The sequence below is a fragment of the Peromyscus eremicus genome, chromosome 1, assembly GCF_949786415.1.
Source record: "Peromyscus eremicus chromosome 1, PerEre_H2_v1, whole genome shotgun sequence".
In the NCBI taxonomy this organism is placed as follows: Eukaryota; Metazoa; Chordata; class Mammalia; order Rodentia; family Cricetidae; genus Peromyscus; species Peromyscus eremicus.
Window position 1 is genome coordinate 78,680,768 of NC_081416.1, and position 27,482 is coordinate 78,708,249.

The 27,482-nt window shown below is 43.0% G+C and overlaps 1 long non-coding RNA gene across 3 annotated transcripts; it reads left to right on the forward strand.

Moving 5' to 3' along the window:
- Positions 1 to 48: 48 nt before the first annotated feature.
- Positions 49 to 25,811, forward strand: LOC131899685 (uncharacterized). Of its 3 annotated transcripts, none has more exons than XR_009376116.1 (3): positions 49 to 162; positions 1,357 to 1,482; positions 25,326 to 25,811. It is a non-coding gene; the product is annotated as an uncharacterized LOC131899685 (long non-coding RNA). The 3 variants fall into 3 exon arrangements; XR_009376117.1 differs by lacking the exon at positions 25,326 to 25,811 and adding an exon at positions 2,562 to 2,794; XR_009376114.1 differs by lacking the exon at positions 25,326 to 25,811 and having other exon boundaries at positions 1,357 to 1,917.
- Positions 25,812 to 27,482: the final 1,671 nt, after the last annotated feature.

Here is a 27,482-nt window from a genome sequence, read left to right on the forward strand (position 1 = left end):
CTACTTTATCCTGAATTTCAAGTGTTTTGAATTCACTTATATATCTTGAGATATATAGGGAGACTTCATCTCAAAACACAAATAATAGTCGAAGAAGGAGAATGTAGACACAGCATCATTTATTTCCTGCTATATGTCAGGCACTATAACCAGTGTTTTAAGGTAAGCTTTCATTTTATTATTATATAATATGTCTATTTTATACATGAAGACAGAGGCCCTGAGATGCCTGGCTGAGGCCACAGAGCATACTTTGTAATGAATCTGCATTTCCTATCCCAGAACCAACAGCCTCAGTTCAAGTCATAGTTGAGCCGCCTAAGGTATAGGAAGCTTCAGCCTTAACAAGGCTGCATGGGATGCCCTCAACAACAATACCCAGGTCCTAGTTCTCAGAGTTTAGGAATAAATATGCCACTTTCAGTGGCAAAAGTGATTTTGCAGATGTAATTCAAGGTAGGTTCCTGAGATGGGGAGATGATGATCCTGGATCACCTGGGTCAACTAAGTGTAAGTGTCCTTACAAAGAAAAGGGAAAAACAGGAAGAGAGAGAGAGAGAGAGAGAGAGAGAGAGAGAGAGAGAGAGAGAGAGAGAGAGAGATGAGATGAGATGCGATGAGATGCCATACTGTAGCTTGGAAAGTGGAAAGAGACCACACAGTGAGTTACATATTTAGACACTTGGTCTCCAGCTGATGATGCTCTTTGGAAAGGTTGTGTCCTCGGGCTGGGACACAGATTCTCCCCCAGAGCCCCCAAAGGGGTTCAAACCCACCGGTGACTTTTCTTCTTCTTCCTCTTCCTCTTCTTCCTCTTCCCCTTCCCATTCTCCTTCTCCTAGTTCTCTTCCTCCTTATAGTTCTCCTTCTCCTTCTTCTGCTGCTGCCTCTGTTTTTGAGGTAATGTCTCATACTGTGGCCTAGCCCTGTACTCACACCAATTACTTCTCCTTCTCAAATGCTGGGGTTATGGGCCTGAGCCACTCACTATTCTTGGATTTACACTTTGATTTTATCCCAGTGTGGTTCCTTTCAGATTCCTTCAGAACTCCAGAACAGCAAGATAATAAGGCTGAGTTGTTTTAACACAGTGAGTTATGGTAACATGCTACAGCAGCAATAAGAAGCTCATATGGGCCTCTGTTTCTTTATCTATCAGGGAAATCAGTCTTGGGGCTTCCTACTCTGAGTGGCTTTGGTGGAGATGAAATGTCTTCTTCCCTCATACTTTCCCCAAATGCCACTCCCAGCACATTGTATATGTGCCCTTATCAGTTTTCCTTGCTTAGAGAAAGTTGTTCTGGCTTCTGACATATCAGCATACAGTCCTGTGGTTCTCGGTTGTACTTGTTCCAGGAAACAGTCTCCTTCCCACTGGGGATGTTTGAAGTGTGAAGCCAAGTAGAAGACACTCTACTAATTACTTAACTCATGGCTGTGACCAACTACATGACAAGGAACAACTAACCAAAGGGAAGAATGGTGAGTTTCAGCTCACAGTCTGTCACCCGGGCCGAGCATGAGACCAGAAGTAGGAGGCAGATTGCCATTGCACCTGAAGTCAGGAAGTAGAGAGTGACTAGGAAATGGGCCATGCCGTGAAGCTTCAAGGCCCTGACTCTGTGACCCACTTCCCCTTGAGAGGCTCCACCTGCAAAAGGCTCCCCAACCTTACCAAAGAAGGTTGGAGACCAAGTATCCAAATACATGAGCCTGCTGAGTGACAGCTTGCAAACTACCACAACGGCAAAACCTAAAGATAAAGACCGAATCCGAGGCCAGTGTTGGAATCCCTGGATCTAGCTATTCCTGTACCCAATTGGCCCTTGAATTTTTCGGTTATATATTGGTGTTACTTTAGCTGCTTTAAGTTGGGTTTCTGTCACATAGAACCTAAAGCATCTGGTACGTCATCTACGTCTCAGGATCCTCTGTTCTACCTTTTGCTGCAGTGTGTGTGTGTGTGTGTGTGTGTGTGTGTGTGTGTGTGTGTGATATTGAAAATTAGAGACAGAACAGGCAAACCCCTTGCCCAACGTGTGTTAGCTTACAAGTAATGGCGAAATTCAAACATGTGTGAGTCTAAAGTCTTTGCTCTCTCCTCAATGCGAATTTCTAACTTTCATTTAATGTGAACACAACTTGGGGGGCTATAAAGTCAAATTGGAAATGTTATTTCTTCTCCCAGGTCTTCCATTGTACTAAAAATAATAGATCACAGTTGTTTTAAGCTCCATGACAGAGCCTCTTAAATCCCTGCTGCAAACCTTATTAGGTTTCTGCTCAGAATGTAATGCTCCATAGTAAAAAGATACAAGTTCTTTGTAAAAACAGTTTATATCAGAAAACTTGTTGTCAATGCTGTTGGCTGTCATGGAGTCACCAAGGAACAATTTTACTTAAATTCAGATAATACCTAGAATTGTTAAGAGGTTTTACTAGGAAAGAGCTTGTCTGTTTGTTGCTGTGAAGATTGAGTTGCCTCTAGAATGAAGGAGAATGTCAACATATAATCCACAATTTCCTTCCCTTTGTGTTCCTCTCCTAAAATGGTTTCACAGGCTGAGGATGCTTGCTTAGCACTTAAGACCCTGGATCCCACCGAAGTACTCCTAGAAGAAAAGGAAAAAGCAGTGCTTTTGTTTGTCTGCACAGTTAATAATCCAGATGTTCTGTTGACCTTGACATAGAGTAGGTCAGAAGGGTGTTTTGGGTCTTTTTATTGCCCTGATCTGGTGTTCATACATTCAAATGTGTGAGTGAATGAACAACCAGGATTATAGATCTTTTCTTAAGTCCCTTGAGCATCTTATTTTAAAAAAAAAACTGAACTAAAATATTGGTTCTTGAAACAAAAGTTGTCTTTACTTTTCTGTCTCATGTACTTCAGATGTGGGACTAAACATAAATGGTTAATGAGATGAGGACAAGAGGGCAAGGATGTTAGGGATGATGCACAAGAGAAGTGTGTGTTTGGCAAAACTGGCCAAGAAGAGAAAGCAGGTAAAATGCACAGCTAAGTCCAAACTGGAACCGGGCTGAGACACCAGAAAGCCTAACCATCTAACATAACTGAAAGAGCTAGGTTGGGGGACTCCTGAGAGCAAATACCATGTCTGTCTTGCTTAGGGTTGGGGCAGACAAAGCACAGATTGTCAATAAATGTTTTCTGAAGGAAACAATCCATCAATGGGAAAAAATGAATAATTGGTTTACCAAAATTTAGGCAAAAAGTTTGAGCCTGGAAATGAATGGCTTGAGGTCTTGCAGGTAGATAGAGGCAGGCGATTTAATGGTGCAGTCTAAGTAGAAAATATAAAAATGAAGATCAAAGGACAAAGGTGAGATGCTTAGGGGAATATCTAAAGGTTTGGAAGACTTGCAGAAGGGTTGATAAGGAGGAGAGAGAATTCAGCAAGATGAACAGGGTGGCTGACGATTTGGGAGATGATAGTAAAAAGTGCGCCGTCTATTCTGAGGTCTGGAACAGTGACATCAGCCTTCAGGGAAGCCACAGCTTAGAATCCTAGAAGGATGAAGGCCTGCTGGCACATGAAAAGAGAAAAAAAGTTGCAGAAAAAGAAACCGAGCCTCAAATCTCCCCAGTCTGTTAAACCCTGCTGGAGGCAGAGACAGCAGCAGTGAGACCAAATGATTCCAGGAAACTGTTAAAACTTGCCTCCCCAGGCAGCAAGACAGCCACATCCCAGCAGGGCAGAAACCTAGCCAGGTGTCACTGAGCAGGCCTGGCAGTGGTAACAGAAGCCAGGCTGCCAGTGGGTATTGATCCCCACTGTCTCTCTCTGTCCCTCCAAGTGATTCCAAAGATTCACCCATCTCCCTTGGGTCTGAGCTGCTTGCAAGCAAATGCAAGTCTTTCCCTACTCAGCAACTATGTTGCTTGCCAGTTTTGTGCGGTCCTTGATTGATGATTTTGTTCATCATTTAGACATCTCCTGATGGTCTTTCTTGGAGATCCCCCAGGTTACTGCCATTTACGCACAAAGGACATTGCCTGGTACACAGGAACAATGCCTGAAGTGGCAGGACCTGAAGTTGATCTCCAAAGGACAACAGCATTTCTTGCTTTTGCTTTTCATTTTTATTGATGCTGTCTTTGCTCTCTAGAAAGGACACAGCATTTGGGCTGGCTCCATTGGGGGAGAGGAACAATTCTGTCCCAAAGCTGACTTCGCAGATTACCTTGCTTGCCCATCTCCTTATGCCAGGCCCACCATGAGACTCCATGAACACTTGGTCGAGCAAATGCATGCAATCAGAGAATGTTCCCTCACAAACAGCTCTCATCATGGGTGAAAGGCAAAGATAAAACCTTGAAGGGCAGAGCCGATTCTTCTGGTTCTGCGCACTGTCTCCTGGCTGCACGTCAACGTCATGCCAAGCCTCAGCTTTGCTGGCATTCCTCCTGTACCAGCACAGAGTTTGCTTTACAGTCACCTTCAGGTTTCTCCTCTACCCTCGGTCCTACATTCACTGCCTCCATTAGGCTCTGTCATGCTGGGTTAGAAGCACCACAATCGCAGTCTGTCTTGTTCTCAAAGGAGGAATTTGTCCTGGTAACCACACCCCCTGCTCCTGATAGTTATCTTCTGTGGACCTGAGCAGGCTCCTCCTCCCATATCAGCCTGTGCTCCAGCCATTCTGAGCTCCGCGCTCTTCTTAAAGCAAGTGGATCAGGATCTAGGGAACTCATAAACCTTTGCTTCCTTTCCCCACAATCCTTTGCCCCTTGAACAATTTATGTCTTAAATTGTTCCTGTGGCAGTTCTTCCCAGATCTCAAATTTGACCTCACTTAGCTTTCCTACTCCATCTGTTTCCTTAGTCGAAGAGAGAGGCCCATTGTTATCCATCCTTTGGGAGAAATAAAAAGGAGTATGCTCCTTTGATAGCATCTTCTCTGCTGTTTAATATTTTTAATGTCCCCAGAGTGGAACAAATACACCATGTCCATTTGCTGTATAGGGTAATAGAAGGGGATGGGGCAAGTTGGTACTACAGCAAGATGAAATATAGAAAACATAGTTTCTACCTGGCTCTGTGCCCTTCTTGTCCATTTGCTAAGCAACTCCACCAGGCCCCACATAGTCCCTGACCACCATTCCCACCCAGAATTCCAGGAAAAGACCTCCAGCTCTCAGCAGATTCAGGGAAATCCTCTGTGTCTGCCTACCAGCCAGAAGTGAGGATTACTTGCCATAATTGTTCTATGATCTGGACACAAAAATACACTGTTGGAAAAGCAAGCCCAATCATTCCATGACATGCTAAGGTGACTACAGTTATTAATACCAATGAAAAAATTAAAGTCCGACCATACTGTAGGCTGTAGATATTTTTCCTAAAAGCTTCCAGGAGAAATGAAGCTCAGAATTAAGTACATACAAACCACACAGTTCAAATTTAATTATTGGAAAAAGTAATACATGGAAACATGATCTAAATACTTTATTATGATAAAGCAGGTTTAATACCACAAAAATTTACACTGCTTCAAGATGAATCAGAGTCCAGATTCCTAGGGAAAGCCTTCCAATTTTCAAGAATATAGAAGGAATATTTTAAAACATTAATCCCATGCATTGTCATTTGATCCAACAAGTTTCAGATCTCATTGGCCAAGGCATGCCGAGACTGCCGGCATTTCCTTTGAACAAGTTCACTCCAATACCCTGCATCCATATTTCCAAACCCAATTCACATAAGTCCTGCAAAGGACTCCAACTCACAGCTAAAATGGAAGCTGGGAAAGCAGACCCACTTTTACTGAGGGGAAAAAATGTTCCTCAAATTGTTCTTTACCTGTGCTTCAACTGAAACAGAGAGACACACCCTTCAAACACTCTACAACCTCCTGAGACAAGATAATCAGGAGCTTATCGGTCTGTGGCCAACTTGCCAAATGAAAGAGAAAGCCCCTTGTTTTCATTGCGACCAGGCCCTTCCTGACCATCTTCCTGGATTCTTTGAAATGAGTCATGTGCTCCTTCTTAAAGCACCTCAGAGGAAGAGCAGGAAATCTGGGGGCTCCTCACACCCATCAGTGCCATTCCCCCTTGAGTGGGATGTGCAAATTTGCTTCTCCTTGGAGCAGCCTCTTGTACATATGGCATGTTCTTGGAGGGAATGTGCTCGCCTCTCAGGAACTCACCCAGGGCAGGGCTGGCACCAGCATATGGCCTTCCCTATCAGAAAAAGAACAAGGGAGATGGGTCCTCAAGTTACCCAGGAGCAGTACACCAAAGATGGCTCTTTTAGGAATAACACTCGTTGGTATGTTCAACCCTTCACGTAGTAAGAGCGTCTTAATGGTAACTTTCTTTCTTTCCTTTATTTTTTTACCATTTGACCTTGGGGTGTTTCCTTGTGCTATTTAGAAAATGTCATTTCTCTTATACACACTATGGACCTTCTAAACTCCTACATTATGTTTATACCCAAGCCCTCTCCCACATACACACCATGTCTTCTCTTTTCTAAATTCAGAAGGAAAAATCACTTCAACAGAAAGGGAACTTACTTGGACATTAAGTCTAGTTGCTCCAGGGCCCCAGATAATACAAGATGTTTGTTGTCTTTGACAGGGAGTCTGCAAGTCTATGTGATAGAACATGGTTCTGGGAAAGAGGTAACCTTAGGAGGATAGTCTCAAGAGTGTTACTTTCTTTCAGTAACATACTCCAGTTTGAGGGTGAGAAATGGGAACAGGGAGAAGATTCAGTATCAGTACAGCCTGTGAGATCTATGCACCAGCTTGTTCTTATGGACACATCCCTGAGTCTCTAAGGAATAGGCAGAGCATCAAGAAATGAGTCAAAGAAAAACAAAGGAAAAGGACTGTTAGGGCTTTGTGCAACATCAGGACACGCAGCAGGATGGCTCAGCTGCCGCTGGGACAAAGTGTCCTGTACCAACAGAACGAGAAAGACATGTTCCCATGGCACAGCTTTGTCCCTTGCCATGCCATCTCTAGCAGACAGACTCCTCTCAGGATCACAGGAATATTGGTTCTGTAGTGCTTTACACATGAGACCTGGAATAATTGTTATTATTCGGTGTGATGGTGTGTAGCTTATAGCGTCTGTGACTTGACAATCAAGTAATGAGCTATTGATGAGGGAAATGAACCAGACGACAGCTGAGGCTGGAGACCATTAACATCTATGCCTATTCTTGCTGACTGTTATCACCCAGGACTCTTTGATAATAGCTCGTAATTATAATCACATTTATTGAGATGTTACTCTATACTGAGTGTTTTATACAGATGAATGCATGCTAGCCTCACAACAGTGCCCTGAGAAAAGTGGCATTGCTATTCTGATTTACAGAGAGGGGATACAGGAAGGTGTGAACCAAAAAGGTCCACCAAGTGCTGGCTGGGGCAGGGGTGCTCAGGACACATTTGCCACTAGAGAGCTGTCAAGTAGCACAGAGACTGTCAAACTGCATAAAAGCCTCAAAAAAATAAATGCTTGGTCTGGGCTGACCTGGGCTGGGAGCACCATGAGGATGCCCTGTGTGTGATGCCATATTTGTGGTTTCCACAGCCTCAGGGAAATGGGAGTCAGCTCCACTGAGAGCTCAATATTCATTGAAAATCCCCCAGCATTGTGAAGGAGGCAGATTCTGATTCAGTGAGTCCTGAACTGAGGCCCAAGTTTCTGCACAGACGTTCAGATGCTGCTGGAACAAGGCTCACACTTGGAGGCACAAAGATGTAGGCAGTTACAAAACAGAGAACTGCCCACAGAGCAACCTTGCTGGAGAAGGAGGAATCCATCTCTGCCTTCAACTGGGCAAGTACTGGCTTCAAGTGCGCTGAGCCAAGTCACTACTACATTAGTAATGGGAACAGTCAAGGGGAAACAGGCAGCCTAGAGCTGGGGGTAGAGCTTAGGGGTACTTAGCTAGCATGGCTGGGTCCCCTAGCTCAGTATGGAAAGACAGGAAGAAACAAAGGAAGAAGTAAAGGAAGGAGAGAGGGAGGGAGGGAGGGAGAAAAGGAAGGAAGAAGGGAGGAAGGAAGGAAGGAAAGAAGGAAGGAAGGGAGGGAGGGAGGGAGGGAGGAAGGGAGGGAGGAAGGAAGGAAGGAAGGAAGGAAGGAAGGAAGGAAGGAAGGAAGGAATTGGGGGAGGCAAGAAAAGAGGGAAGAAAAGTAGCATCTGATGCCAGCCACGTGTATCCCTCCTGACTCATCCAGATGAATTTAAAAAGCAACTAACTATCAGACAGCTAAAAACATTACAAATTAAAGGTAAGCAAACCCACACATCTGACAAAACTAAGTGTCTGCTATTAATTGGCTACAATGGTAATCTGTTCCATGCCATGGTGAATTAAAGTGAGTATGATGTGAATTCATAAGGATGGGGTGCTTCTCTTTTGAGAAAGGTCCGTCCAATTTAACTTTTAACATGAAGTGTGTGTGTGTGTGTGTGTGTGTGTGTGCTAGTTAAGATTTTGTTTTTTGTTTTTGTCAGCTTGACATAAATGAGGAGCTTCTGTTCAGGAGGAACCTTAATTAAGGCATTGCCTTGTAGATTGGCCTCTAGGCAGGTCTGTGGAGGCATTTTCTTTATTAATGATTGATGAAGGTGGGCCCAGCCCACTGTGGGTTGTACCACATGTGGCCAGGGGAGGGCAGGTGGCGGGGGGAAGGGTGTTCTGGGTTGCATAAGAAAGCAGGCCAAGCAAACCACTGAGCAAGTCAGTAATCAGTGTTCTCCCTCCATGGCCTCTGCTGTCGTTCTTGCCGTGAGCCCCTGCTCTGACTTCCTGCCATGATAGGCTCTAATGCAGAAGTATGAGCCGAAATAAACCCTTTCCTCTTCAAGTTGTCTCTGGGAAGAATGTGTTATCACAGCCCTAGAAAGCAAACGAGGACACAGTATATAACTCTCGTGCTGAGTGGCTTTATCGATTGGCATCTGTGTGGTTACCTCCCTGCTCTTACTTCTGCATTAGCATGCAACAGTGAAGTTATCAGTCGTTGCTTTCCTGACATCAAATCAAGACATTGATTTAATAATAGCAAAAGAAGCTGGAACCATCTTTCATAAAATATCCTTCATTGCAAAGGAGGATCCTTGTCTTTACTCTTGCCGAGTGTAACAGGAACAGGATTGTTAAATTGCCTGAACCTTCCCCTTTGGTCCAAACATTGTGATTTTTCACTCCTCAATCCCTAACACCTCCCTTCCAGCTCTGTCTCTATTTCCCAGCATCTCTTGAGTTTTTGCTTTTACAATATCAAGTTTACAATATTTGCATTTTGTGCTACAGTGATAATTAAGTCGTCTGAGCTTCATCAGTAAGTTGATTCTAAAAATTGAAAACCAATAGTGGTTTCATAGTGATGGCTGTGTAGCTGGTTCACTACCCAGCCATTGCTCACTAGATGAAGTAGTCTTTCTTGTATAGCTTTTTGCCTGCAGGTCAATTTTTCTTTTGCAACTAATTATTTTTCACTTATTTTTCATTTGGTTCAACTTGTCCTAGAAATTTAGTATTCTGACAAGTCCTGTTTCCTTCGAGAGTCCCTTCTGGGCCTTCTGCATTTGGTAATGTCTTTATTCTGCTTGTCTATATATTGGTACTTTAATTATGTACTGAATCCTAAGTTGGTATGTTTTCTCCCTCAGAAAGCCAAAGGTCATCCATCACACCACGACTTGTGAGTGCACAATCTAATATCACTTTTTAGTGTTGTTTTAATTTTAGACTTCTCTTGGTTTTGCTTTTCAGCTCTTCTTTTTATCCTTGATGTTCTGATATATGTGCTAGATGAATGTATATTAGTTACCTTTGTGCCTCTAAGACAAAATACCCAACACAAGTATCTCCTGAGAGGGCAGATTCATTTTGGCTCACTGTTTCATCTTACCCATCCCATCCATGGCAGAATGAAGCAGTTCACAGTTGTGGGAGTGGGCAGTACTAGCTCTTCAGATTATAGAGATTCAAGGATCAGTGAGAATACGACAGGAACCAGGGTCCAGCCTTCAAAAGTCCACGCTTCACAACCTACCTCTGTCAGCTAGACCCTACTTCCAGAAAGCTCCACAGTCCCCTAGCACTGAAAACACAAGTCTATGGAAACATTTTTGACTGAAACCCAAAGAAGATACTTTGGGGGTTTGCTATTTTTGTTACTAAGTACAATCTTTGATAATTTTACACATACACACAATATAATCTGGTTACTCCTGTCCTACACACACACTCTCTCTTATATCCTTCTCATCTCTATCAACCTCCCAATCTGTCCTTTTCCCAGATTCATGACTTCTGGTTTGGTTTTGAGACCCATTTAGTTTACTTAGTGCCATTTCTTTACCCACCGGATTTCTTTATCCATTAGAACTTGGTGGAGTCACCAGTTGAGGATGCAAGTGAAGGAAATGGCCCTCTTTTCCCTGAGTCTATCAGTAGCAGATAGTTCAGCAGTGAGGGCCACTTGAGCCCCTCCTCCACCCATGTCTGGCTGTAAACAGGCCCATTCTGGTACAGAGCCAGTGCATTCATTGGCAGTTGTTGAGTTCAATGACTATGTATTTCCCAGAAGATGACATTCTGCAGCCTTTATCCCATTCAGCTCTTACTTCCTTTCTGCTCCTCTCCTGCAATGTTCCATGAGCCTTGGAAGAGACAGTGTAAATGTCCTGTTTAGAGCTAAACACTCAACTGACACTTATTCTCAGTACCTTGTATTGGCATGAGCTTCTGCATTTACCATAGTTCACTAGAAAGAGAGGAATCTCTGGTTAAGACTCTAAGTAATGCCAGGTCAATTCAGCTCAACAACAGAATTGAGTTCACTACTAGAGGTCTATGACCTCCCTGGCCATGATGTTTTAAACAGGTTTATGGTACTAGGGGTAGAGTCCCTCTTGTGGAGTTTGAATCCAATCAGAGAACAGGTGCTTATCCCTGTAACAGTTATATATGCAACTATTTAACAAGTGGGCTCAAGTTTCTTGGCAAGTTGTTATCATAATGTGTAGGGTTTATATCTGAATAATACCACTGATGCCTCTCTAGCCTCAGCAGCCTGCATAGGACCTTCTGATACTACTACAAAGGCTGACCAGCACGGCGGAAGTTTGAGGTGTGGGAGGTCTTCAGTGACAGCATCTTATCATTTAGCTCTGGTGGGAAACTAAGAGGAATGGCAAGAGTTTGCATTGTTTTGGGAGTTTCTAAGGCCTCCCTGACCAATAACTAATGGTTTTGTTTATTAAACCATTGCTTCCAGTAATAGCTTCTTCCCGCCATGCAGGGTATATATCCTCACTTCATTTAGGTTACCCCACCTCCAACTGCTCATCTCCCCAATTCTCTCACCCACTCTTTGCTTAACCTTTCTACTCCAGCATTCCCGTTCTCTACCTTCATGTCACCCATGCTTGCTAGTTTTATGTCAACTTGACCCAAGCAGAATCAACTGAAAGGAAGTAATCCCAGTTGAGAAAAATGCCTCCATAAGATCTATCTGTAGGCAAGCCTGCATGGTGTTTTCTTAGCTAGTCACTGACGTGGAAGGGCCCAACCCATTATGGTGATCTTGGGTGCTATAAAAAAGCCAGTTGAGCAAACCACAGACAGCAACCTAATAAGCTATACTCCTTCATGACCTCTGCATCAGCTCCTGCCTCCAGGCTCCTCCCCTAATTTCGTTGATGATAAACAGTGATGTGGAAGTATACAACAAATAAACCCTTTCCTCCCTAACTTGCTTTTGGTCGTAGTGTTTCATGACAGGAAAGAAACCTAACTAAGAGACATTATTGTCTACTGCCCCCTCCCTTAAGTCATCTCCCTCCCAAATGAACTCTAAGTTGAGCACATGAAAGTAGAGCTTCAAAGCCATGACCAGCTTATGAAGGAGAGCATGTGACATTTTCTTTCTGTGCTTGGGTTACTTCACTTGGTATGTTTTTTTTTTTCATTTCATCCCTTTACCTACAAATTTTATAATTTCATCTTTCTGTACACATGAAGAGAATTCCATTATGTAAACATGCCACATTTTCTATATCTAGTCATCAGCTGGTGGGCATCTAGGCTGATCCCATTCCTTAGCTATCATGAATAGAGCATCAAACATGGATGAACAAGTAGGTCTATGACTATAAAGTCCTTTGCATGCATTCCCAGGAATAGAAAAGCCATGTTATATGATGTCTTTATCTGTAGCCTTTTGAGGACTTGCCACACTGGTTTCCATAGAATTTGGTTTTTTAAAGTATTATTATTCAGTGTGCTGAGCACTTGGTGTACATTCTCAATTTGCATATTCCTCTGTTCTGGGAAATTGTTTCCCATAGTTTCATTAGTTTGCACTCCCTGTTTTGTGTCTTTCAGTTCTTAATTGACTTTGGGTCTCATTGTCACATGCCCATTCTTTCTGTTGATCTACATCTGGAGTGTTTCCTAGGATTCATCTTCCAACCATTCTTTTGACTTGTCCTCTACTCTGGCAGGCATATCTTTACCATGCAGGAATTTGCTGGCATGCATTATTCTGTTTCTCCCTGTGGCCTATGCTTGTTTTTTAGAACTGCAGCATCTCCTTGAATCTCACTGAGAAAATACATTAGAATTTATTTCAAGTGTGTCTGTCCCCTGTCCCTTGCACAATGTCTTTCTCCTCCAGTAGTCTCTGTCATGTCTGTTCTTCGGGTGTTTTTCCATGGTGTGACAGCACTAACAGACCAGGGGGGATGTGACTGGTTCTGCCAGCCTGTTTGAAGTAAAAATCTTTTTTCAAGGAAGCTGATGAACTATAACCTGTGATCCTTGCTGTGATATGAATACCTCACCTTCCCCCTAAGTTCATATATTGAAACCTAGTTACCAATGTGATCATATTAGGAAGCAGGGACATGGGGGCAAGCAACCACATTCCAAGTGTAGAGCCCTCATGAATAGGGTTTTGTTCTTTATCCTTTACCTAGAAAGCTTGCTCCCTGTTTCCACCATGTGAGGAACAGCAAGAAAGTACCAACGAGAGCTCAGGAATTAGGTGCAATAGACACCAAATCTGCTGATGCCTTGATCTTGGATTTTCCATCCTCTAGACTTGTGATAAGTACATTTCTGCTGTTTTTAAATTAGCCAGTTTATGTTATTTGTTACAACAGCTTGAATGAGTTGAGACTGTCCCTAAATGGCACCTGTGGAGAATGTTCCTCTGGAGACTGCTAATTTCTCTAGATGAGGGCATTTCATTTCTCAAAGTCCTGCAATAGAAGCCTGACTCATTGTTTCCTCCAACACAGAGTTTGACTGTTCCGCATGTAGACTGCCCACCCAGCACTCTGCCCCACATGCAACTCTACCAGCTCTGCACCTGACACCTCACAGCTCTGAGGCCCTTCAATGCAAGAAAGAGCTACTGACTCCATCTCCATTTGGGCATCCTCCTGCACTGCCTTGGCAGTCATTCACCCAAATAGTAATAGCTAGTTATCTTGATCTGGACATCTGAAACAATTACTTCCAAGGGAAATAAGAATGTCAAAATCGATACAAAGAAACCCGAATCTGCCCTTAGAATACGGGCTGAAGAACATCCAGGAACATCTGGTAAATCAATGAGGATTTGAAAGCACATGTATGGGAAACAAGATTCAGGATAGGCAAACAGCAGCATCCGCCATTGGTGGTCATCTAGTAACTCAGGGCAGTCTTATATTTTAATTACTGTTAATTAAATCTGGCAATATGTCATTTGAATGTTCTCTTAGAAAGCTGAGAGGCACCTGACAGTACATTTATGAAATATTTCACTCCCCATACAGCAGTGTCTCTAGATGTGGGGTTTTCTGTCAATCTACCTTCCCATCCTCTTTACAGAGAGCACACTCAGTTTAATAGGCCCTCTGAGATGAATATTGCCACAAGGATCTTAATTGTCAGTCCAAGAAAAGCATGCCCAGCAAAGACTTCAAGTCAGCTTTGAAGGAGGAAAAGGGGCCGTGCTGTACCAACCCCAGTGACACTTGAAAGGGAGCTGTCTTTATTGCCTGTCTCCAGTACTGCCATTCCTTCCTGATGCCAAACTTCAATTTATAGCCTGTGTTTGGTTTTTGATCATCTGTCTTCACCTCCCACATGAGTACCATGCACTTGGGCAATTCGTCTGCAAACGCATTACAAAAATGTCAACACACTAGGCTCGTCCGAGTGACATTATGGTTCAATTAAAATGGAAACTTTGCAGAGTAAGAGGTGTAGCTTACCTTAGCCCAAGATGAATCTCCCAGACTTAGAGGGTCCAAATTAGATGGTCCAAGTTGTGTTAATAAAACGTGCAAAGATGGTATAGATTGCGAAAACTGAGCAGGTCAAATTCAAGCAGGTCTGTTTTCCTTTGTGGAGTCATTCCATAGACGTGTCTATGCGTCTGCTATGGGGAAGCAGGTGGTCCAGGCCCTGAGGGAGACCTGCATGTTCTCCATCCAGAGGGTGGTGTCTTAAATTAAATTGGTTTCCTCAGGACACAGACTCGAAAGTTTTTGAGCAGCAGACTTATTGGGGGCATTTTGAAATTAACACCTTTAAGGTAGTAAGTGAAACAAGATGGATAAAAGGACAAAGCTGAAATGAAGCAGAAGCTCCAGGCCAACTCCCAGGGAGCTCTGGATCCAGGATGGCTCTTTATCATTGTCCTGAGTTGGAACAAAGGGATTCAGCTTCCATGCCACTCCATCCCAGTCACTGGGAGGCAGCTGCTTCTGAGTAAGGGCTGTAACCTTGGGCAAGCAGCTCCTATTAGCTGAAGAAAATCCTGGGCAGGGACTCAACTATACACAGTAGGTAGCTGACACTGAATAAGGGATTCAGTCCTGAGGGAGAATCTGTGCAGTTCCCCTAGGCATCCACTATAGGTATCCATGTTGAGAACCTATGAGTCAAGGTATGGGGATGACTCAATAGTAGATTGTAGCAAGAGTCTTAAAAGTTCTTATTAATAAAATCAAACCCGAGGCCAGTTATTGGAGTTAATGCTGGTAGATCAGAAAGACAGAACAAGCCACAGCTATCTCACCTTGCCAATTCCTCAGCTGGTCTTGTCTCCTCAGACTGGAGGCTTCTGTGTCCTCATCCCAATGGCTCTCAGCTGAACTGTGCTGCTAGAAGCCTGAATGCTTAACCAGCCAAAATGCTTAACCAGCCAAATGCTTCTAGTTTCTGGTCCTAAACACTTTATAAACGGTTCTGCTTTCTACCACCACTCCCTGGGATTAAAGGCTGCTTTCTGGGATTAAAGGCGTGAGTCACCATGCCTGGCTGTTTCCAATGCGGCCTTGAACTCACAGAGATCCAGAGGGATTTCTGTCTCTGGAATGCTAGGATTAAAGGTGTGTGCTAACATTTCCTAGCCTAAGTATCTTGTGGCTTTTCCGTTCTCTGACCCCAGATAAGTTTATTAAGGTACACAATATTTTGGGGAACACAATACCACCACAGTAGATCATCTGCCTAATATGCATAAGTCAATGGGTTTAATGCAGCACCCACATAAATATACAGGATTGATGCTGTGTCAAAGGGGGATTATGAGGACCATGTTCTGAAACCCTTACTAGATAAATTATATAAAGTAGGGACGGCAGACTTAGTACAGCTCAATAATAGAACACTTGCCTAACACGTGGAGGCAAAAAAAAAAAAAAAAAGAACTTTTACTGAAGGTGAATTTATGACACAAAATAGAACACAGTGAGTTCTAACACGAGATGAGAGATCCTACTCAATCAAAGCCTGGGTAGTCACTAATAAAAGTACCAGAGTAAATGGGAGCTAATTTTAAAACAATCATATCTCATATCCTTGAAAGAAATAAAGTAAAATACTGTGCTTTCCAAAGGTACACGGAGACATAGAAGAAGATGCCAATGATAATAAAACATTTTTAAATATTTCTTGGAAATATCAGAAGGGAGCCGGGTATGGGGGCTGCACATCTGGAATCTCAGCAGTCTGGAGTCTGGAGTAGGAGTGTTACTTGAGAGTTGGAGACAGTGTGGGCTCCATCACAAGGTCCTGTGTTAAAACAGAAGGAAACAGAGAAGGAGGGAGGGACAAAGAAAGACAGAGAAGAAGAGGGAAGGGAAAGGAGAAGAAGGGAAGAAGAAACAAATATTATGAATTAATAATTTGTCAGTAACATTTACTAAACTGATAAATGAAACTGAGTATTGTCCATAAGAATTGCTCAATTGGAAGATACTGTGATAATTCAGCCTGAATACATTATGGGAAGATAAAAGGTACTTTTTCATTAAGCAACATTTAAGAGACATGAATAATAACTGTTCAGACTACAAAGTATGTCCAGTGGAAGATGTAAAATAGTGGAATAAAGCAAGAGGCAGAACAGAAATACTTTAAAAGATAATGACCAAGAATTTTCCAGATATATTGAAAAGTACATTAAATCCAGGTATTTAAATGCAAACTAGTGCACATCCATACACATCTTATGGAAATTTCAGTGTATCGGGAAAATAAATAGGTGATACCAAAAGCTACAAGAAAGATCATTGTGCTGGTTGGTGTTGACAACTTGACAGAACCTAGAATCACCTGAGAGATAGGCCTTGGACATGTCTGTTGAGTGCATCAACTAAGGTTAGGAGGACGACCCACTATGGGTGGCAACCCGTGGCTGGGATCCTATACTGTATATATGAAGAAAGTATCCGTTAGTTCTCTCCCTCGTGCCTGTGGGTGCGGCATGATCAGTTGCTTCAAGATCCCACTGCCTTGAATTCCCCACCATGAATTCTGAGATAAAATAAGAACATCCTCACTTAAGTCTCTTTTCTTAGGATGTCTTATCACAGCAACAAGAAAAGAAACTGAGACAGGAATGCACATTACACAAGGAAGGATGATTTCACACACAGCAGACTTCCCATTGACCACAGTTGGGGATAGATGGCAATGGAGTCATATACCACCTTCTCTGCACTTACAGAAAATAACTGCAAACTGTGATGCATATCTGATTAAATTACCACTAGATGAAAGGGGAGAAGGGGACACTTTATTTTACAGGGCTAGATACTAAACCCAGGGCTTTGTGTATGCCAAGCAAACTCTGACTTATACCCTCAGAAATAAAGACACTTTCAAAGATACAAAAGTTGTAAGCACACACTTACTGAAAAAAACTATGGAGAGAGGGAGAGAGAGAAATTGCCAGAGCTGAGGGCTGGTCATTTCTATTTGACAACAAACCCAATTGTATGGACTGTTAAAAGTAAGACTGCAGGATTCTGAATCTCAAGCTCCCCCTGGACATAATGAGGAATTCTACCTGGAGATGCTCATGGAACATCAGCATTCTCCTGCATAGTACTTAACTCAGATGAGTGTTTCCAGCCCAAGCCACTGATCACGCTTCTTTGGATGGTGTGGGTCAGAAAGGGAGACCTTGAAAACAGAGTAAGTCAACTGAAATGGCAACAAACTGAAATTAAAATGGGAAAACAGTGTCTTTTAGTCAGCATTGTTCTCTGAGAAGGAGATGTGCCCATGAATTTGTTTCCCTTGCTACTATGCAGGAAAAATAAAAAATGCCATATTTGGTCATTTTATTGCTATTGGGATGATAAAGTGTCACAGAAAGTTATTGCATTTTAAGACAGCGTTCTTCATGCACAGACTCTGGAGAGCAGGAACAGAGGGGTAAGGCATCATCGTATACAGAATATGCGGAAAAAGCTCCTGCGCTGATAGGTCTTTTTACAAAAATCCTGTATACAAAGGAGGGAGGTGCTGGCAGAGGCTGCACTGTACGTGCGCAGAGTGCCCATGGGTAACTCCTGTGGAGATAAATAGGAGGAAACGAGCCTTGTGCAGGGACATCTACCTCCAAAAGTGCATAAAACTGTCGTGCCAATTTGATTGTGCAGGCAGAGATAGGGATGGCAACCCACAACGGAGCAAACACGCCATGATGGCCATCTCACACCATCTCAGGGAATCACTGGAGCTTTAGACGGGGACCAAAGGGGAGTCGGATGTGCAAATGGTAGCTTTTCTGTGTCATCAGGATGGCTGCCAAGTTGAAGTGCCTCATTTTCGTCTTGGGAAACCATAGGTTATACCTGTCCTTGAACTTTATAAATTTTATTATTGGAATTGAATAGAAGAAATTTAAGGGAAGGATACTCTTTGTAAAGTAAAAAAATGCTCTTAACAGGCAGTCCAATCCATCCTTGATACCCAAGCACATCTTAACTACATCCACAAGCCAAGGAATAGATAGGCCAGCCGCTGATGTGGCCCTTTCTAAGATACTCTTTGTCACTACGAGGTCCGACCTTCATAGCTTTAAGTAGTAACACTGTGCGAGCTCATCAGAAGTAAGTTTGTTATCTTAAGGACATGTAGGGGGCCACTAATGTGGCCCAGTGGGAAAGACCTTGCCTAGCATATGTGAGAATCTGCTTTTGATCCCCAGGATTGCAAAAAACTAATTAACTAATTCACTATGTTGCCATTCCTAATGTTCTTTACCATGCTCTGCTTTATAGCTTGCGAAGGTCTTCATTGCCTCTAGATTAAAAGAAAGACCTTTAAAATATTAAATATACCTCATATTATCTTTCCCTTCACATACCCCTCCCTATTTACTCTCTACATGCAGATTCTTTGCTGCACCACATGGAGTCTGTGTTTCAGCTATGCCAAGTTATCCATGGTTTTCAAGATAAGCCATCTCCCTTTACATTTGTTCCAAACAATCCCTGGATCTGGGAAGTGTGGACTAGCCCACCCAGCCCTTCCCAACCCTACTCTGGCAGACAGAAGAATTAGGCATTCATTATTTCAGACTTTAAAGTTGGAAAGTAACCAAAAAAAGGTATGTCTGCTTGTACCCAACTCAGGCCTACCTGTCTCAATACCAAGGTTGTGCCCACTGAGATGACCATGACTCACATTAGACAAGCTGCTTGTTCTGCATCTCAGACCAGCGTTACACCATGACTAAGCTGAAGACTCCAGAGGGGGTTTTTCATAAGAAAGACAAAAAGTCAGGACAATTGCTGACATAATAGCTGAGAAGCTATATTATGCAGTGAGAAGAGAGAGAGAGGGGGGGGAGAGAGAGAGAGAAGGAGGGTGTAGCTAGAGTTTTCCTGCCTGGCCCACAGTCAGGACAAATCTCTATCACCTGCCAGTCCCACAGCCGCTCAGACCCAACCAAGTAAACACAGAGACTTATATTGGTTACAAACTGTATGGCCGTGGCAGGCTTCTTGCTAACTGTTCTTACAGCTTAAATTAATCCATTTCCATAAATCTATACCTTGCCACATGGCTTGTGGCTTACCGGCATCTTCACATGTGGCTTGTCATCATGGCGGCTGGCAGTGTCTCTCTCACCCAGCTTCCTGTTCTCTCAGTTCTCTTCTCTGTTAGTCCCGCCTATACTTCCTGCCTGGCCACTGGCCAATCAGTGATTTATTGACCAATCAGCAACACATTTGACATACAGACCATCCCACAGCAGGAGGGAGAGAGGGAGAGGGAGGGAGGGAGAGAAGGAGAGGGAGAGGGAGGGAGAGAGGGAGAGAGAGGGAGAGGGAGTAGGAGGGAGGGAGGGAGGGAGGGAGGGAGAGAGGGAGAGGGAGGGAGGGAGAGAAGGAGAGGGAGAGGGAGGGAGAGAGGGAGAGAGAGGGAGAGGGAGTAGGAGGGAGGGAGGGAGGGAGGGAGGGAGGGAGGGAGGGAGGGAGGGAGAGAGGGAGAGAGGGAAAGAGGGGGAGAGAGAGAGAGAGAGAGAGAGAGAGAGAGAGAGAGAGAGAGAGAGAGAGAGAGAGAGAGAGAGCTGTGCCTATAGCTCTGCCTTCCACCAACCGGTCTATCTTCACCTATTAATTATCACTGGTAGAGGGGCTCCAAGATCATGTCAAAAAACGAGGCTCACCTCTGTCTCATTGACTCTGAAATCAACACATTAAATATGAAACAGGCTCTGCAAGAGGGTGGGAGCCAGCTTCTTCCTTCATTCGGATTATTGAAGCTAATCTTAGAGATGATAAAACAGAGAAAGAAGCCCTGTGTGGAGTTCATGGTTCCAACATGCCTCTTCAGACAGCACACTCCAAAGCAGCTTCAATGATCTTTTTTCTCAAATTTTCTATTTCCTTCCATCCCCCAAACAAAATCACAAGAATTCCTGCAGATACTCCTCTACACAGCCTGACACCTCACACAGATTCTTCTTCTAGCCTGTTAACTTCTCTTGGAAATAACTAGGCACACATAAAATCCTGCTGATAAGAGCCTTCTAAATGTTAGTGGGTAGATGTGCAAATATTCACACTCACTATAGAAAGTCTTAAATAAAGCAATGAGGTGTAACATAACTCTAAATCTCATCTCTACCTGCCTTGAAAGGTCATCTGGAGCCTTTCATAAATATTGAGGATCCTAGCGCATCCAAGGTCAGGCTCCTGTCTCCTTTGACTGTTTTTTTTTTTTTTTTACAGTCCACAAGCAGGGCCCTAACCAAGCATAGGACTGGTCAGTCCTGTGGAGAGCAGCACTCTGTCGCTGAGATGATTGGAATCCTGAGCCCACAGCCCTTATAAGAAGAGACTGAATCGGAGGTATGCATGGTTGAGGTTTTGTGTCCTCTAACAACTTGCAGCCAGGCTGACGTCTCCCTCTCCTGTCTCCTTCTAATCCAATGTTGGTAAAGCTGCTTCTTCCAACAAAATGGATGTGTTCCTTCCTCTGTCCCTCTGTTCTCTTTTGTACCACAGACGTGTAGTTTCTCAAATGTTATCTCATGGGGGCATTTGTATCTACCTGATTTTATCATGACTTGATTGAGATTAGACATTTTCTACTCTCCTTGATGTTCAGCAGAGTATCTGAAACAATATCTGTTAATATCCCATTGAACAAAAAGTCAGAAAACTGAGTCTCAGGAAGGTTAGACAATTTACCCTAAGTCACAGAGTGTGGTCTATAACAAGGCTTCTTAGATTTTTTTTTTCTGCTTGCAATCTCTTTTCTCTCAAGACATTTTAATGTAACTCTGGGTATAAGGGTATATAAAATAGGTATAAAGTTTCATGAAGAAATTTACTGTAGGATAATGCTTTAGTATATATACAAGATTTTACCACTTACTAAACAAAAAAGGAAACTTGCATATTGATATGGATGTGCATGTTTATTTTACATGAAGACTTGAATCTTGACTGAATATTTAATATTGCAGATCATACAGCTTCTCCAATGGTTTTATGAGTTGACTGATACTTTGATTCTATAATCATAGTGCTCATAAATATATAGAACAAAATAGTCAGAGTATATTAAGGGCCATTACAGAAATTGTTGGAAATTCTTTCCTAACTCGAAGTTAAAATTTATTTATTAATTCTTCTTATGAAACTCAAGTCAACAATTCAAGCTGCAGTTTTTAAAATCAAATATCCTAACACAATACAAGCCATAGATACTTTAATTGGATGCTTACAATGCTGAGGAAAGATGGTAGGAAAATATTGTCTTTGCTCTCTGCGATTACAATGTTGTGCTTCTGTGTGAGCAGAAAACTTTGTACACACAGTGAAGAGACTGCAATTCACAACGTGAAATGGTCGCAAGACCTCAAATTTGAACTAAGACTCATGTGTGTTCAGGATAAGGCTGCAGCAGCAGCAAGCACCACCCACTCGGAGCTCATTGTGTGTTTACTTTTAAACACATTTCTGGTTATTTCTTGTTCAAAAAAAATGTATACTACTGTCAACATTTTTGTGACTTCCCCCTACATTCAGTTGTGTAACCCCATATGTGGTCAGGGCCCAGAGCTTAAGGTGCTGGAATCTGCATGTCTGCACTGGACTCCCCAACTCTCTGATCTGGTAAAATGGCTATTGTATAGAAACTGCTCTTTTAGTTTTTGGAGCTGAAGTCATAGAGAGCTGCACATCTTGTTCTCATTAGCCAGGACAGGATTCCTAAGATTTCCTTGCCTGTGTCAAGGGTGTGCAAAGTGTGCAAGCTTTCCCACTAAGGGCACCTGTGTCAAGGGCGTACAAGGTGTGCAAGCTTTCCCACTTTTGATTTTTCTTTTACTGTGCTATGCCTTTGTTTTTCTCCTCTTGAGGAAAATATAAAGAAGGAAGAGCATTTGCAGGTTTTTCAGCCTAATTGAAATATTTTCTGCATCAAATATGTTCAATGTAGTAGAAAGTACAGATGTTATTGCTTTAATTTTATAACCCAATTATTCTTTTATTCCTAGTTGTCTTCAGGATAAATTAACTCTTATCAGCTATTCAAATAGGTAATTATCATAAAGCTAAATGCCACACAACCCCATAATCCATGTCAATTTATAGAGTCAGCTGGAGTTAAAACCATGCTCCAAGTCAAAGGAAACTCCAGATTTACTATTCCTCAGCATTTTCCCAAAAAAATACCCAAGTGAAATTTAACAAGGATGTGATTTGTTCTGTGACAAAAAGGATTCAGAAATGGGGTTTATTGTAGCAGAATAAACTCTAAACTTGAGGCAAAATATAATGTGTTTGGATACAAGGTCTAGAATTAATTGGCTGTGTGACTTTGTCCAGATTATTGTATCCCTTTGAGTCTCCATTTCAAGCTCTCTACCAGAAAGTCTTAGAATGTTCTGTCTCTGATACTTCCTGCCCATACATTCCAAAGACTTCATACTTTTCAAGGTGCTATAATATTCCATTCAGGATATCTCAGGATTCAAATCCCTGTGTTTTTAATAGGTAATAAGGCCAAGGTATGTGATTTTTAAGAACAGAATTGAATTAGTCTGATTGATTCAAGGCAAGGGTGGGGATAAGGTGAGAGAAATGGAATATGTAGATACAAAATTTAAGAACATCTTCCCAAAATGCAGCAGTCATGACAAACAATATTTTTTAGTGTGTTTGTTGGGTACTCAGTTGGCCTGAAACCCATCAAATATACTGGGCTGGTTGGTCAGCGAGCCCCAGAGGTCCACCTCTCTATGCCTTCCCAGTGCTAGGATAACACACATACAACACATGCATGGCTTGTTCTGTATTGGTTCTTAGGGATCACACTCAGGTTCTTATGTCAGTATGGAAAGTACTTTAATAACAGTGGTTTTCTTAAAATATCCTTCCTATGTCTCAGAGACATGCTGGGATAATGCTCACCTACTGGGCTCACTGAAAATCTAGCCCAGAGAGGTTCTTGAAGAGCTCTTCTCCACAGGGGCCCAAGAACCCAAGCCAATTCCAGTACAGCTACAGCATAGAACACCAGTGTGTTGGTCAGGATGAAGGATATTACATAAGAAATAGCCCAGACCACACTGCCTGGGAAGCCAGGAACCAGAGACGTAGGGTAGAACCAAACACGACTGGCCAATAACAAAAGCCAATGAAATGACTCCTAATGATATTCTGCTATACTCATAGACTAGTGCCTTGTCCAGTCTTCATCAAAGAGACTTCCTCTGGTGTAGCATGAATCTTAAAAGTTCTTATTAATAAAATCAAACCTGAGGCCAGTTATTGGGGTCAATGCTGGTAGATCAGAGAGACAGAACAAGCCACAGCTATCTCACCTTGCCAATTCCTCAGCTGGTCCTGATTCCTCAGACTGGAAGCCTCTGAGTCCTCATCTCCGAATGGCTCTCAGCTGAACTGCTGCTAGAAAGCCTGAAAGCTTAACCAGCCAAAATGCTTAACCAGGCCAAATGCTTCTAGTTTCTGGTCCTCACACCTTATAAATCTTTCTGCTTTCTACCACCACTCCCTGGGATTAAAGGCTGCTTTCTGGCATTAAAGGCGTGAGTCACCATGCCTGGCTGTTTCCAATGCGGCCTTGAACTCACAGAGATCCAGAGGGATTTCTGTCTCTGGAATGCTAGGATTAAAGGCGTGTGCTAACATTTTCTGGCCTAAGTATCTTGTGGCTTTTCTGTTCTCTGACCCCAGATAAGTTTATTAAGGTACACAATATTTTGGGGAACACAATACCACCACACTCTGGCATTAGATGGGAGCGAGTGCAGAGACCCACAGCCAGACATTATGTTGAGACAGAGTCTAAATTGGAGGTCTCTATTGGGTCTCTCCCCTTGTAGTTCAGGGAACCCCACTGAAGAAGGGAAAGAAAGATAATGAGAGTCAGAGGGTATGGAGGATACCATGTGAACCTGGTCCACTGAATGAACTAAGTAGGGCTCATCTGGGCTCACAGAGACTGAAGGAACAAGCACAGGGCCTGCCTGAGTCTGCACAAGGTCTTCTGTGTATATGTTATGGCTGTTAGCTTGGTGTTTCTGTGGGACTCCTAACAGTGGGAGGGAGTGTGTCTCTGACTCTTTTGCCTGCTCTTGGAACTGTTTTCCTCCTATTGGGTTGCCTTGTCCAACCTCAACATGAGGGCCTTTGCCTTGTTGTTTTGTCCTGTTTGGCTGTTCTCTCTTGAAGACCTGCTCCTTTCTGAAAGGAAGCAGAGCAGGAGTGGATCTGGGGGAGTACGGAGGCAGGGGTGATGTGTGGTTGGGATGTATTATATGATAGAAGAATCTATTTTCAATTTTTTTTTTAAAAAGGGTTTTTTTCAAAAAAAAAAAAAGAAGTGGACCAGTGATCGTTGTGACTGACAGAAACAGGGTGACTTCTCTCCCACTCCCATGCCTATGAAGAAGCTGACACTGCATGTATTTTTACTGCAGGTTCAAGGATGAGGACACAGTCCTTATGTGGAGCAGCTTGCTCTCATGGCAAAGGGAAAAGATAAAGCCACATGCCTGGATGTGGCTGTGATACTCCTGCTCAAATGGCAGACTTCAATTCTGCTCACAATTCACTGGCTAAAGAAAATTGCCCTATTGCTTATCAGTGGAATGATGTACAGTCCTCTCCAAGAGCAAGAAATGGCCAATACGGGTTGTAAATGTTGATATGCCCCCACAGTGCACTCTCTTCATGAATGTCCAGTTTCCTCTCTTGCATTTATAACATAAAACATGATCAACCTTGAAATCTAACCATAGCAGGGCACAAAGCCCACGATCAGGGCTAAAGATAGCAACTCTTGATCCAGAGAACTGCAAGACATCCAACATTTTATATGATGAGAAAAGGAGGAATAACACCATCCATCCATTGCTGCATTACTCTGAATTAGTTTACTATAGTAAATTGTGTGTGTGTGTGTGTGTGTGTGTGTGTGTGTGTGTGTGTTTGCTAGAGACTGAATCCAGGTTCTCACAACCAACACTTGCCTGTTTCTTTCCCTCAGGAATCTAGGAGTGGCTGACTGGTTTGGGCTGTGTTTTTCACAAGGTAGTAATGCAAATGTGGCCCAGGGCTGTGGTCATATAAAAAGATCAACTGAGGGCATCTTGAAGTCACTCACCTGACTGCACACAGGCCTCAAAAGATCTCTACCAAGATGACTCATATGAATGTTGGTGGCTTCAGTTCCCTGCTGTGTGGTCTTCTCCCCAGGCTGCCTGAACATCTGACATGACTGCCCTCTCCAGCTTGTGCTGCCATGACACACACGTTGGGTCCAGCTCAAGCGAAGCAAGGAAAAGAGCCTCCGAGATGACAGTCATACCCTTCCACATATAGCCCCACCTAAGCCCTCACGTGTCTCCAGCCATTTTGAGGCTCTTCAATTGAGACCCCAAGCAATGTCGAACAGAGGCAGGGATTCTCTGATGTACCCTGGTACAACTCCTAATCCAAATAATCTTGACAGAATACGCTGGTCGTCATTTGCTGCCTGTGAGTTTGCAGTGGTTTGAAAAGCACCAGCAAGGGACCAGGATACAGTTGGGAACTTCAGTAGCAGCTGCAGTCGGGCTAAGGAAAACTGAGACGCATGGAGATGCTAGAGCTCTGGAAATCTCTGGAAGGCTTGGTGCTTCGGGAGGAACTTGTTTAAACACTGGAGGAAAGGGGCTGTGTCTCTGCCTGAGGTGATGTAGAAAACGTGAATGCTGAGTGTATAGACTAAGCTGAGGAGATTCCCAGGAGTAATGTTGAAAAAGATTTATTTAGCTACATATAACAAAGTTCAAAGAGAGTGAGATGAACTGTGAAAAGGGAATGGTGTAGACTCAGTCTCACCAAGAATTTTCAGGGAACAAGACCTGGGACTTTAAAAAATGAGGATCATTCCTCATTCTGAGACCCTCAAACAGTAACAATATCTCATCACAAGAAAGGGCTTTGGGGCAAAGAGTTTCAGGGGATGGGCTGGACCCTTTGTTAATACTTCAGAAATAGTTATGGGACTGCCTTCAACTGTAAAGAGAACCCCAAGCATCTTCAGGCTGTTGCCTTACAGCCTGAAGTCAGAGGGGTCTGTGACAAGGTATTTAGGAGCACTGCTTTTATGCAAGGGGAGTGAGCCTGCTGAGATTTGCTGGGCGCTCACGTGGTATTTAGTTGAATTAGTGAAAGTATCAGAACACCATACTGAAAGAGAGAAAAGTCCAAAATGAAAATATTGGCGTGGAGAGGTGACTCTGTGTGTAAGAGCATTTGTTGCACAAGCTTGAGACCTGAGTTCAAATCTCCAGCACTCACATAATAATCATATGTGCCCACACCAACAGAAAAAAGCCCAGTGCTTGTGGTGGAGAGTGGAGGGAGATAGGAGAAACTCTTGGGCTTATGGCCACCCACCGAGCTCTGGATTCAGTGAGTGTCTCAAGGGAACTCAGTGGAGAGTGATACAGTATTAGGTTCCTAATGTCTTCCTCCCTTGACACACGCCATGTGCATACATGAGTGCCCACACACACACTGCAAAATGCACACATACTTTAATTCTTTTAGTGAAAGTGAAAAAGAGGTCTTTGGAGCAAAAAAGAAAAAGCTGAGAATAATATTTTTTGCATAACTGATGTGCTTCTTGTGGAATTGAACAATACCGGAACAAAAAGCTAAGAGCCATAGAAGATCATTATTACTAGGGATTAAGATGGACCCACATCTACCAAGCAGTCTCATGTTCCTGATTTGGCTGTAGAATTTCTATGGACCAGTGGACCAGTAACTGCTGTGCCTGCCTCTCCCCCTTTCAAGTGTCCATTGTGGCTATCTTTATTTTTGTAATATATATATATATATATATATATATATATATATATATATATATTGGCTGGGTTTATGATAGATTGCTAATCTCTTTAATTCACAGGTCTTCAGACCGAAAGTTTTAGGTAATGCTTCCTGGTTTAGACAGTGATGTCATTGGATTTGAGCCTGTTCCGTGATGGGATAGGGCTTTGGTGGTCTTGGAAGATGTTGAATGGATTTTTGTACGGGAGGGATGTGTGTGTGACTAAAATGTAGATTGTGAGAGGTGAAAGTAGACCATAAATTCCTTGGCCTTCATCTCCATCTACTTACTATCCCATCTCTTCTTTGATCTGGAGTATGG